Below are 12254 nucleotides of genomic sequence, written 5' to 3'. Positions count from 1 at the left end.
CAGTAGCTGTTAAAGAATTTCTTCCAAAGCCTGACTCCAATGATAACTTGATTCTAGGTGAGCGCAGAGAATAATTTATCTGCCTCATTTCTTAAATCAGACTTCTGACTAGGCTCGATAACAAACCCCAGATTCTCTCCATTTCCCAGAGAGTCCAGTGCCTTCACTTCTCCCAGTGACTTTGTTTTTGTACTAATAAATGCTCTTGGTTAATAACAGCAACAAAAACAAACCCAGATATTGAATTTTTATTTGTTAGAAGAAATAACTTATTTTAAGAGTATCACTTGGAGAAAAATATTATAGTGAAGTTTGAAGGAAGAGAGAGATCAAAGATAAGAAACTGTGTAGGCGGTGTACTGAAAAGTGTCTATATTAGGTCCGATTGTCAGCAAGACCAGACACAGAAAATACTCGAGTAAATCAAATAGAGTTTTCTTTTTAAAAGGAAAGGAAATGAATGATGTCAGTGCAAATAGTGGAGTAAGGACCTTGGAACATCCAACCCTCTATAAAAATAATAACAACACTAGAAAATTATCAATATCAAAAACTTTTCCACAATTCTAAAAATTAAACTCAGACTTACAACAATCTGAGGGGAATTTGTGGTGTATGTGTATACACATCTATATCTGTGTATATATTTACAGTATATATATAGATCTAGATCTATAGATATAGATATCCATAAGCACACAAAGTGATCTTTGTGGCATTTTAACTTGGCCTATTCCCATCACCTTCTCACCTAGTCTTGTAGTGACCTTATAGCCCAAAAGCCTTGCAACCACAGTATCTGGTGAAACCTAGCAGCCTAGTAGACACTGGAGGAAGCAATACGGGTTTGGAACTGTACAAAGTCACTGTGTGCAGAAAATTTTTACATTATCTGACCTGCCTGGCAGTTCCCTCATAAGTCCCACCCACAGAATTTCTTTTATTTGACCTGACTCAGAACTTGATCACCATGAACAAATTTCCCCCTGGGTATTTGTCAAAAATAATCAGTGATGACTGCTGAGCGTCACAGCTGCCTAAATGCTTAGTACAGTAATAGTTAGGGCAAACAAAGCTGACCAAACACTCAGCACTAAACCCGTGTATAGGGGGCTTTGAAAAGCTCTGACATATTCCTGAATATCTAAAATATCACACACATATGTAGGGCTGTGTGCATGCCCTGGTTAGACCTTAGATATTTCTCATCTTTTTTTTCTGGCTAACCATGAGGCTTTGCTCAAGCAGGAAGGGAAAGCTAAGGCAGAGTTTTAAACTGCCCACAAAATATTGAAGGTGAGCTTCCAAATAAACAAAGATCCCTTTGGCACAGCCTCTGAGACTTATTGTTTCAAAGACTTTAAGGAAATCTCTGACCAATCATTAGCTGAACACAAAGCTCTCTAAGCTCAGGCTTCAATAGCCACACAACAAAGAATACAAAATTCATTTTATTAGCTAAGGAAACTTACCAAAGGAACAAATAGCAATAATAAGAACAAATTCTGTGGGAGGGGATTTGATTGCTAGAGTTGCCCCAATATATTATTTGAAACGCCGTTTTCAACAAAATAAAATTACAATACCTACAAAGAAAGAAGAAAGTATGTGTCATACACTGGAAAAGCAGTCAATAGAAACTGTCCCTGAGGAAGTGCAGGCATTGAATTTACTGTATAAAATTTTAAATGAGCCATTTAAATATTTTGAAAGAATAAAGGAACTCATATCTGAAGAACTAGACCTATGACAAGAGACTAAATTAGTAAATAAAGCAATTCCCACACAAAAAAGTCCTGGACCAGGTGGTAATTGGTAAATTCCAGTAAATGTTTAGAGAAGAATTGAGACTAATCCTTTAAAAAGTCTTCCAAAAAATAAAAGAGTAAGGGCTCTGACACCAAAACCAGAAAAAGACATTACCAGAACTACTGACAAATATTCTTTCTAAATACAGATGCAAAATCCTCAGTAAATAATAGCAAATGTAAAAAAAATCCATCAACATGTAAAATTGGTTTAGACTCCCTAACCAAGTAGGGTTTATCCCAGAAATGAAACATTGGCTCAATATATGAACATCAATCAATGTAATACTCTGTATTAATAAAAGATAAAATGTAGTGTAATGCATCATATTAATAAGAAAAACATGTGATCATCTCAATAGGAAAAGAGAAAGCATTTGACAAAATCCAATATCTTTCATGATAAGTAAATATTTAAAACAAATAAGAATAGAGAAGAACTTCCTCAGTCTTGATATAGGGCACCTTTGAAAAACCCATTGTTAACATCATACTTAATAGATCATGAGCAAGAATGTCCTCTCTCCCTTTCTATTTAACACTGTACTGGATATTACAGACACCATTAAAATATTTTCTCAATCCATCACTGATTTTATTACCTTTCCCATGTTGCTAGAGTTTCTCCATGCTTAAATTGGAATATGTCCTTTTTCATCATTGTTCATACATTTTTCCATGGTCAGATAGCTATGAAAGTATCAAGTACTAATTGCATGTAGTCAAAACCTGTGTAAATGGTATCTTTCTCTACATAAATTTTTGCAAAGTATGTATTTACTTAATATTAATTTGTAGATTTGTACTTATTCATACATATAAATCAAATTAATTTTCATTCCTCTAGAGTCTTCATTTGGAAAAGCCAAATATATATATCTTTATCCTATTCATGGATAATATTTCAACAATGAACGCGACTACAACACTTGTACATGTCATTTTGTACATATATGTATATAGGATACATATATGCAACTAGAAATTCAAAGTGGAAGGGCATGCCCGTTACCACATTTACTATATAGTGACAACTTATTCTTCACAATGCCTGATTTTACTGATTTATCTTCCACTGAGAGTGTGTGAGTGAAAGTTCTTTTGTCTGTCTTTGATGGCTTTTACTGGGAATAGTGTAAACTTGAATCATGTTTACTTGAATTATTTCCTGGAAATACAATTTTCAGATGAATCTTGTAGGGGAGAAAAATTTGCCTAGAGCTGAAAACAATCAAGGCTCAAAAGATTCAGGAAGAAACTTTTACTTTCTCCCTAACCATCTAGAGGAATGTAGATAGAGGACCCATCCCAGGAATGGAGCCCTCCCCATGGATAACTGTAGTGAGAACTAGGTGTGGTAGACAGGGAGCAATCTAGTGAAGTCTGTTTGTTAAAATTCCTCTCTGTGTCCCATTGTCTTGGCCTGGCCCTGCAAATGTTTTTTTTTGTTCGTTTGTTTAACAAACATTTGCTTTTCCATCTCTAGGTAAATTGCTTTTCTCATCTTTTAAGTCCCAAACCATTAACCCCTACAACCATTTTTGTCTTTAGTTGAAGATGGTGTTTAAGCGGAAGGTTTGTCATTTTGGTGAGTTATTCAGTTCTCCTGGGTCTCTCCCATGTATGTATGTTATTAAACTTTTGGTTGATTTTCTGCTGTTAATCTGTCTCATATCAATTTAGTTCTTAGGCCAGCCAGAAGAACCTAGAAGGGTAGAGGAAAATTTCTTCCTCCCTGACGTTCTGATACTCAAAGATTACCCAGTGCACAAAATTCAAATAGATATCTGCATATATTTAGAAATGAGATATGTAACCCTTTAAATCCATTAGCACTTGAAATATAGGACCAAAACATCACTTGATATAACAGAAGAGCAACATCTTTGCAGATGTCTCTGGCCCAAGATAATCTTCAAATCATGTGGTTTGTATCCATCTGGTTCAAAAATTTTCAGTATTTTAGTTCCCACATTGTAGAATAGTTTAAATTGCAACAATCTCATGACCATAGTGTATGTAACGACTATGATAACACGTAAAGTCTCATGACTAGCACATAGCTGGGGCTCAAAAGACATTAGTTTATTTCTCCGTTGGTGACTATTAGCAATTCTTTTAAACTAATGACAATTTTTCCTGTCATACAACTGTATAATGCTTTCAAAATAAAAATATTTTTATAATTCTGGAAAAATATTGTCAACTTTGTGATATAAGAAATTTCTGATATTATTAAATATTAGAAACCTTAATAGAATAAATATCCATTTACCCATCAGCTGACTTCAACTACTACCAGCTGATGGCAATATTATTTTATCTATACTATACCCAATACCCCATTTCACTTCTGGATTATTTTTAAGGAATTCCAAACATTAACCTATATTTTTTGTAAATATCTTGGTATGTATCTTGAAGAGATACAGATTCTTCCCCCCAATGCAAACACAGATTCTCACACATAAATAATTGAAAATATTCATTAAAATGATTAAATATCAATTATTGTTAAAAATTTTCCAAATTGTCACAGAAATATTTTTCTTTTACAGTTACCTATTTGAATCAGAATTCAAATATAGTCCAAGACTTATAGTCACTTGATCAATCTCCTTAGTCTCTTTTAACTGTAAATTTCATTTCATGATTTTCCTTGAAATGTATTTACTGACAAAATTGGATTGATTGTCCTCAAGAGTTCCCCACAGTCTGCAATTTGCTAATATCATTCCCACTGTGTCATTTAATATTTTCCTTTAATCTCTGCATTTCTGCAAATTTGTTGTGATATGATCATATTCAGGCTTAATATTTGGCAGACTACTCCTTAGATAATATTCTGTTTCTTTCTTCCTTTTTTTCCTTCCTCCCTCCCTCCCTTCGTTTTCTCTGTTCTATTTTTTCTTTTTCTCCCCTCTTTTCCTCTTTCTCACAGATTCTCTCTCTTATTGTCTTTTTGTTGTTGAAAGATCCCTAAATCTTTGCAATTATGCGGTGGTTTTAACTGGTACTATTCTAATTATTTTATCCCATTTCATTATTATCTGGAATAACTCTGTAGAAAATGAATGTCCTCATTAACCAGGTTACTCAGAAGTATTATTCATATAAGAAAATAGGATATATGTTAATTTATGGCCTATCTATGTGATTTAAAAGAAAAAAATAATGGGTTCTTTAGCTTCCTGCAAAGTTAAGCAATGAATTTTTTTTTTGTCCTTATATCAGCAATGTGTTTACATATATTTAATATGTCAATCCATTGCACTTATTATTCACATTGATGTGCATTTTTCCAAATTTTGCCTATGGGAGCCTTTCTTAGATGATGCCTGAGTCCTTTTGACATGACCCAGCAGTCTTTGAAAGCTTCCTTGCTTTCTTAAATCACATGGTACTTCTTGACTCTTCAATAATTTTCATCCAAGTCTTGGAAAGCCTCCAAATGCTTCTGGGAAGTTTATATACCACACTCTGGATACTAATGAGCATTTCCCATGGACAAAACTAGAAAATATGTATGTTTTGTAAAACATGAAAAACATAGTAAGCTCATACTTGTAATTCTAATTCTAGTTCATGGTAAAAGTTTTTACTTGATATATTTAATCTTGCACCACTGTCACCTTTCTCCCATGAAGAAAAAGCTTAGATTTCATTATATCTACTTGTTTTCTTTATTCTACAATATTAATATTACAGTTTCAACATAACAATGCAGACACAACCTTCAACAACATAATCACTAAAAAAAGTTTATTATCATTTCCACAGGCTATTTTCACAGGGTAAACTCCATTAGGGATATTTTGTCAAATTACTGTATTTTTAAGTCACTGAACAACGTTTTGTATTTTACTGCCATCTGGATTTACAACAGTATCTTATTGTTAGAATCAATTATTAAAAATTTCATAGGTTTTAATTTTAGATGTTTCTGGAAAATTAGTTTTGTTTACATTTTTCTAAAATACTTATATGGATCCAAAGCCAAATCAAGAACACATATATACGGAATCTAAAAAAATGGTACTGATGAACCTAGTGGCAGGGCAGGAATAAAGAGGCAGATGTAGAGAACGGACTTGGGTGGGGGAAGGGGAAGGGGAAGTTGGGGCAAAGTGAGAGTAGCATTGACATTTATACACTACCAAGTGTAAAATAATAGTTGGAAGCAGCCGCATAGCACAGGGAGATCAGCTCGGTGCTTTGCGAAGACCTAGAGGGGTGGGATAGGGAGGGTGGGAGGAAGGCTCAAGAAGGAGGGGATATGGGGATATATGTATGCATATGGCTGATTCACTTTGTTGTACAACAGAAACTAACACACCATTGTGAAGCAATTTTACTCCAATAAAGATGTATTAAAAAAAAAAAAAGTATTTTTAAAATATCTAAAATTTAACCTCTATGCTTCCACTCTGTAACATATTACCCTCTATATATAATACTATTATTTTAATTTACATTTTAGATTTGCGTTTTTATATAAAGAGTAGTATTCTACTCACACTGAATTTTTTTTTAATATCTTTATTGGAGTATAATTGCTTTACATTGTTGTGTTAGTTTCTGCTGTATAACAAAGTGAATAAGCTGTATGCATGTGTATATCCCCATATCTCCTCTCTCTGGAATCTCCCTCCCACCCTCCACATCCCACCCCTCTAGGTGGTCGCAAAGCACCAAACTGATCTCCCTGTGCCATGCAGCTGTTTCCCACTAGCTATCTATTTTACATTTGGTAGTGTATATATGTCAATGCTACTCTCACACTTAGTCCCAGCTTACCCCTCTCACTGTCCATAACCTCAAGTCCATTCTCTACGTCTGTGTCTTTATTCCTGTCCTGCCCCTAGTTTCATCAGAACAATTTTTTTTTTAGATTCCATATATATGTGTTAGTATACGGTATTTGCTTTTCTCTTTCTGACTTACTTCACTCTATGACAGACTCTAGGTCCATCCACCTCATTACAAATAGCTCAATTTCATTTCTTTTTATGCTTAACTCAATTTCATTTCTTTTTATGGCTGAGTAATATTCCATTGTGTATATGTGCCACATCTTCTTTACCCATTCATCTGTCAGTGGGCACTTAGGTTGCTTCCGTGTCCTGGCTGTTGTAAATAGTGCTACAATGAACACTCTGGTACATGACAAGACATATTATTTATCTGTTCCATCTCTCTTCTTTCCCCTATTGTCTCTGTCCTATCGAAGTTAGATTATACTCCTAACAATATCACTTCAAGGCAGGAGTTTGTCCTCATAGGGAGCCTTTGTTTGCTTGTTTTAGGAATTCATTTTCCCTAGTCAGTTTTTGCTCTTTCCAAACCACTGGTCCTACTTTACAATACCCATAAATTGGAACTTGCAAAATTCTGTCAGTTTTTAGTTGTTTGCTCAGATTATGTTACATGCTTCTCAGTGACAACCTGTTAGATACTTTTATGTTCTGTTCTCAACAGAGTCCTGTTGCTGTCTGATTCCTCTTGCAAAGTATCTGATAACACTAAAGTCTTTAACTGAAGGAGATTTGTACATACCACGCATATTTTATGATTCCTGGGTGTTGTAAATTGAGTTGTGTTCCCCTACAAAAATGTTGAAGTACTTGTTAATGTGACATTATTTGGACAAAATGATGAGGTCATTTGGGTGGGCCCTAATCCAATATGACTGTATACTTACAAAAAGGGGAAATTTTGTACATACATGCACACACATACACACACACACGGAGAATACCATGTGAAGAGTCACAGGAAGAAGGTAACCATCTACAAGGAAGGATGACCGTGACTACCAGAAGCTAGGAGAGGGGCCTGGATTAGTTCCTTCCACACAGGGCTAAAGAGTTTTGCTACAAATCTAAATATCTAAATATCATCTCGAAGTTTACAAACATTGTATTCATTAGCTGTTACCTATGATAGGTGGCGTTAGCAGGCACAGTGTAATTAGGGAATGTTCTAATGCTATGGAATACATAATCAAACAAGTACTGTAATTTTATAAAGCCACCTGCGTTGTAAAACATATTTACTTCTTACTTATTCATTACTATTTATATTGGAGTTAGAAGACACTGTTGAATATAGGCAAACTCATAGATAGATTAAAATATACAAATCTTAATCAACAATGAACTTAGCCTGGGTGGATCGAAGCGTGTGAGGTGAAACAGTGAAAATAGAAAATAATTTCTTGTCCAGAACGTATAAAACTGCCTGAAGTCTTTATTATACACCATTTCAACAATATTTATTAAACTGACATATTCCCTTTTAATGTGAAATGATTAAAAGACACTAGCTATATGGAAAAAGTATAATTGTAAAGAGTGAATGATTTAAACTTTGTGATGATATGAGAATATTTCTAAATGTCATTTCCCAAACACCATAAAACACTGTCACTAGGAGAAAAATAAGTATTTTAATGTCATTATTTGAACTGACCTGTTTCTAGTTATATAACTTTCATTTGGTTACCCAAGGAAGAAACACAACAATTAAAGAGAGAAAGAGTTTTTGTGTGTAACTAATAATATCTCCTGTGTAGATGAGCCAATTGTAAGCCATCACAAAAGGCCACTGAAGCCAGACAATTTCACAGTTTTTTGTGGGTTTTGTGTGTCTGTGTGCATGTGCGTGTGTGTATGCGTGTGTGTGTGTGTGTGTGTGTGTGTGTGTGGACATGCATACTATTTGCAACATTGTTTTAAGAAAAATATGTGCAATATTTATATGGACTATTTTAAAATAATTTAAATATAATTTAAACTACATTAACATTTGTGCAATGCCCCATGAAAAAAAGACCTAGGTTTTTCTAATAATATATTTTACACACTTGAAAAAGAAAAGGAGGGCTTCCCTGGTGGCGCAGTGGTTAAGAATCCGCCTGCCAATTCAGGGGACATGGGTTCGAGCCCTGGTCCAGGAAGATCCCACATACCGCTGAGCAACTAAGCCCGTGCACCACAACTACTGAGTGTGTGCTCCAGAGCCCGGCGAGCCACAACTCCTGAAGCCGGGTGCCTAGAGCCCGTGCTCTGCAACGAGAGAAGCCACCGCTATGAGAAGCCTGCTCACCACAACGAAGAGTAGCCCCCGCTCGCCGCAACTAGAGAAAACCCGTGCACAACAACAACGATCCAACACATCCAAAACTAAATAAATAAAATAAATAAATTAAAAAAAAAAAAGAAAAAGAAAATATTTAAAGTCTTTATGTAAATAGAACATGCAAACTATTTGGTGATGTTTGATGTTACATGAAAGATATCACTGAAGAATTATTTTTAATTTTGAAATATATGTATAATATTAAATAAATCAGTGAATTATAAATATTGTTTTGTTTGTTCCCTTAAATAATTGGTCTGGTGAAATTTGCTATGAGATTTGTAAATCTCTTAATTAGGATGAAAATTTTTATGCAGGACAAGATTTTACAAACAGATTAAAAAGTGCCATTGGGGATATCTGGGGACTTTTAATCCTTTTAAGTTTGTTCACGATCACAGACAATCCCAAACTTGGTAGCTGGTAATTCAGATAACTACTGAGAGAAAGCAGGTTTTGAAGCACAGCTAATTTGTCTAAATATACAGCTCTAATTGTTTTCAAATACTAGAACTTTATACTCTAAGGATATAAATGAAATTATGGTGTGCAACTGATGACTCGTTTAGTCATTTCAGATATATATTTACTGTCTAGTTAAACAATCATGGTAAGTATCTTTTAATGATGATCTTAAAGTTTTGGGTTAGTTGTCTTTATTGTAATGCATACCGTGACAACAATATACACATTTGTCACCTATGTGCCCACTAGGTTATATCTTAATGAAGAGTTATCTTGGTTTCTTTTGTGCCATGTTGTATTATTCCCAGTTGTGTCTAAAGGAAGATACAAACTCCCTCACCAGTTGTTATGGTAAAAAATAAACATTAATGGAATGTTAATATTCTCCTCCACATACAAACACAGTTTGTAAATAATTTGAGTCTCTCTTCTGCTGTAAAATTTCTGAGCACTTCTCACTTCCATGTTATATTAGAAGAAGCAGAGACTTTCTTTTTTGGAAGGATTTTTTTCTTATTGAAATGAACTTATTTACAAAACAGAAACAGCCTCACAGATATAGAAAAAAAAATGTATGGCTAACAAAGGGGAAACGGTGGGGTGGGATAAATTAAGAGTATGGGATTAATAGATACACACCTCTATATATAAAATAGATAAACAACAAGAATTTACTGTATAGCACAGGGAACCACCTTCAAAATCTTGTAATAACCTATAATGGAAAAGACTCTGAAAAAGCATAGACTTTTAATACATCATGGAAATCAGCCTGTACCCTTTATGATCTCAAAATTTTGTCTGTGGACTGCAGGTGAAACTTAATGCTTTGTGATGTGGTATAAAAAGGGTTTGCAATTTTTAGGGGTTTGCAATGTGATTAAATAATTCTTATTTTATATACATTTCACCCATTTGAAATGAAACACATAATAATTTTCACAAGAATCCTGTAATGATATCACACCCTGAAAGGCTGCTCATGCCCTAAAACAGCTATACGGTTTAATTGATCTTAGACTAGTATAATTCGCACTCATGTGTGTATTTGTTAGAGTTGTTTTTTAAATTATTACTGTGCTGTATTATAATTCCAGCTCACAAAGATTGATCAGGGCTCAGCAACGCCTCACTAGAGCGTAAAATCAGTGATGAAAAGAATAACGTAAATGGAAAATGGTCAACAGAACTTCAGTGTCTGCTGAATAAATGAAGTTTGTGGCTCCAAAAATTTGCCAAGTCACCTGAAAAATAAAAATGTGAATATAGACCTGACTATGAAAACATGGAGAAAAAGAACTTGAGCTAGAGATCCATTTGCTCCAGATCCCAGCACCATATCTTGGCAGCCAGGTAAATAGTGACACAAAACCATTAAAATTTCATATCATTTTCAAAACAGCATTTCTTGATGCTAAGAAAGCAATTGTAGTTTTAGACAGAATAGGCACAAAATAACATTTGCAGGCTTAAAATTGATGAATTATATATCTAAATGCAAAGCAGAGACCATAAATACTGAAGCATCACGGAAAGTTGCATTCCTGGTTTAGGAAAACAACTGTATTGCAGTTGCTCTAAAGCTTGTACAGAATAGCTGTGGACATTATGACAAATATCAGGCGCTGAAAAGAGCAGTGTGAGTTGCTGGCAAAACTCTTTTATCAAACAACATTTTGGGCCTCACGCAACTACTATCACATTTGTCTGACTGCAGATTTTTTGCTTTACACTTGGATGAAACCAATTATGTGCAGGGTATGAATCAGCTCTTGGCACTTTGGTAATTCATATACAAAAAAGACATGGTCACCAGATTTTGATCTGTTCATCGCTGACGTGCTATTAGCACACAAAGTTTATTTAGGTAATTATATTATGACTGCATGTCAGGTAGGCAAAATGCTTATGAGAGTCAATATCAATGGAATTATAGTTTTGTGTACAGCGAAGGGAAAATTATACACCTAAGTACCGACTATTTTGGTTACAGAGTAATGATGTTAGTTAACAATAGACTGACTTTTCTGATTTTCTTTTAATGTGTTAAGCATTTTAGAAGTTCTCGCCTTCAGTTTACTCAAAAGTGGTAGCCTCGTTGTGCGGCAGATTTTAATTAAAAGGATAATGGGCACAGGAAGTGTACAGAGTATTATTCTACAGCTGTCCAGGACGATGAAAACTTCAATTACTGATGCTTTCTGAATCTAAGTTTCCTTATCTCTGTATCAAGATAATATTAAAAATTAATGAGTTACTTTGAGAAATGAAATGTATGTATAGTATCTAGAATATTACAATATGAAATTTCCTGGTAATAAAAGTTCACACACATATTTATATCTATCTACCTCTCTACATATATATGAGTTGTATATATATATATATATATATATATATATATATATATATATAGACATATTTTCATGCATATTTTATGTATTTATTTGTTGAACTATTTTAGAAGGATTGTGCAAAGTCAGAGGTCAATGGGATGGTCATACCTTCAAAAAATAAACCAAACCACGTACTGCACTCTCTTCATAAGAAAAGCCTTTCTCTTCTTACTCTTCATTTTGACCTTAAAACTTTTTATGTATTGTTCTGGAGTCCACAATTTGAAATGTACTTCCATTGCTTTAAAAGGATTAGGAAAATAGTATTAAAGAGATTGAAAACTATAAACATGATCTAGGTGAGATAGAAAGTTTAGTCAAATGGAATCTTTGAGTCTAGAAATATTTTCAGAATGTTTGAACCATATATTTTATTTTTTGTTGTTGTTGTTTTTATTTTTTTAACAACCTTATTGCAGTATAATTGCTTTACAATGTTGTGTTA

The sequence above is a fragment of the Balaenoptera musculus genome, chromosome 3 (assembly GCF_009873245.2).
Source record: "Balaenoptera musculus isolate JJ_BM4_2016_0621 chromosome 3, mBalMus1.pri.v3, whole genome shotgun sequence".
Classification (NCBI taxonomy): domain Eukaryota; kingdom Metazoa; phylum Chordata; class Mammalia; order Artiodactyla; family Balaenopteridae; genus Balaenoptera; species Balaenoptera musculus.
Note: the sequence above shows the minus strand (reverse complement) of the source record.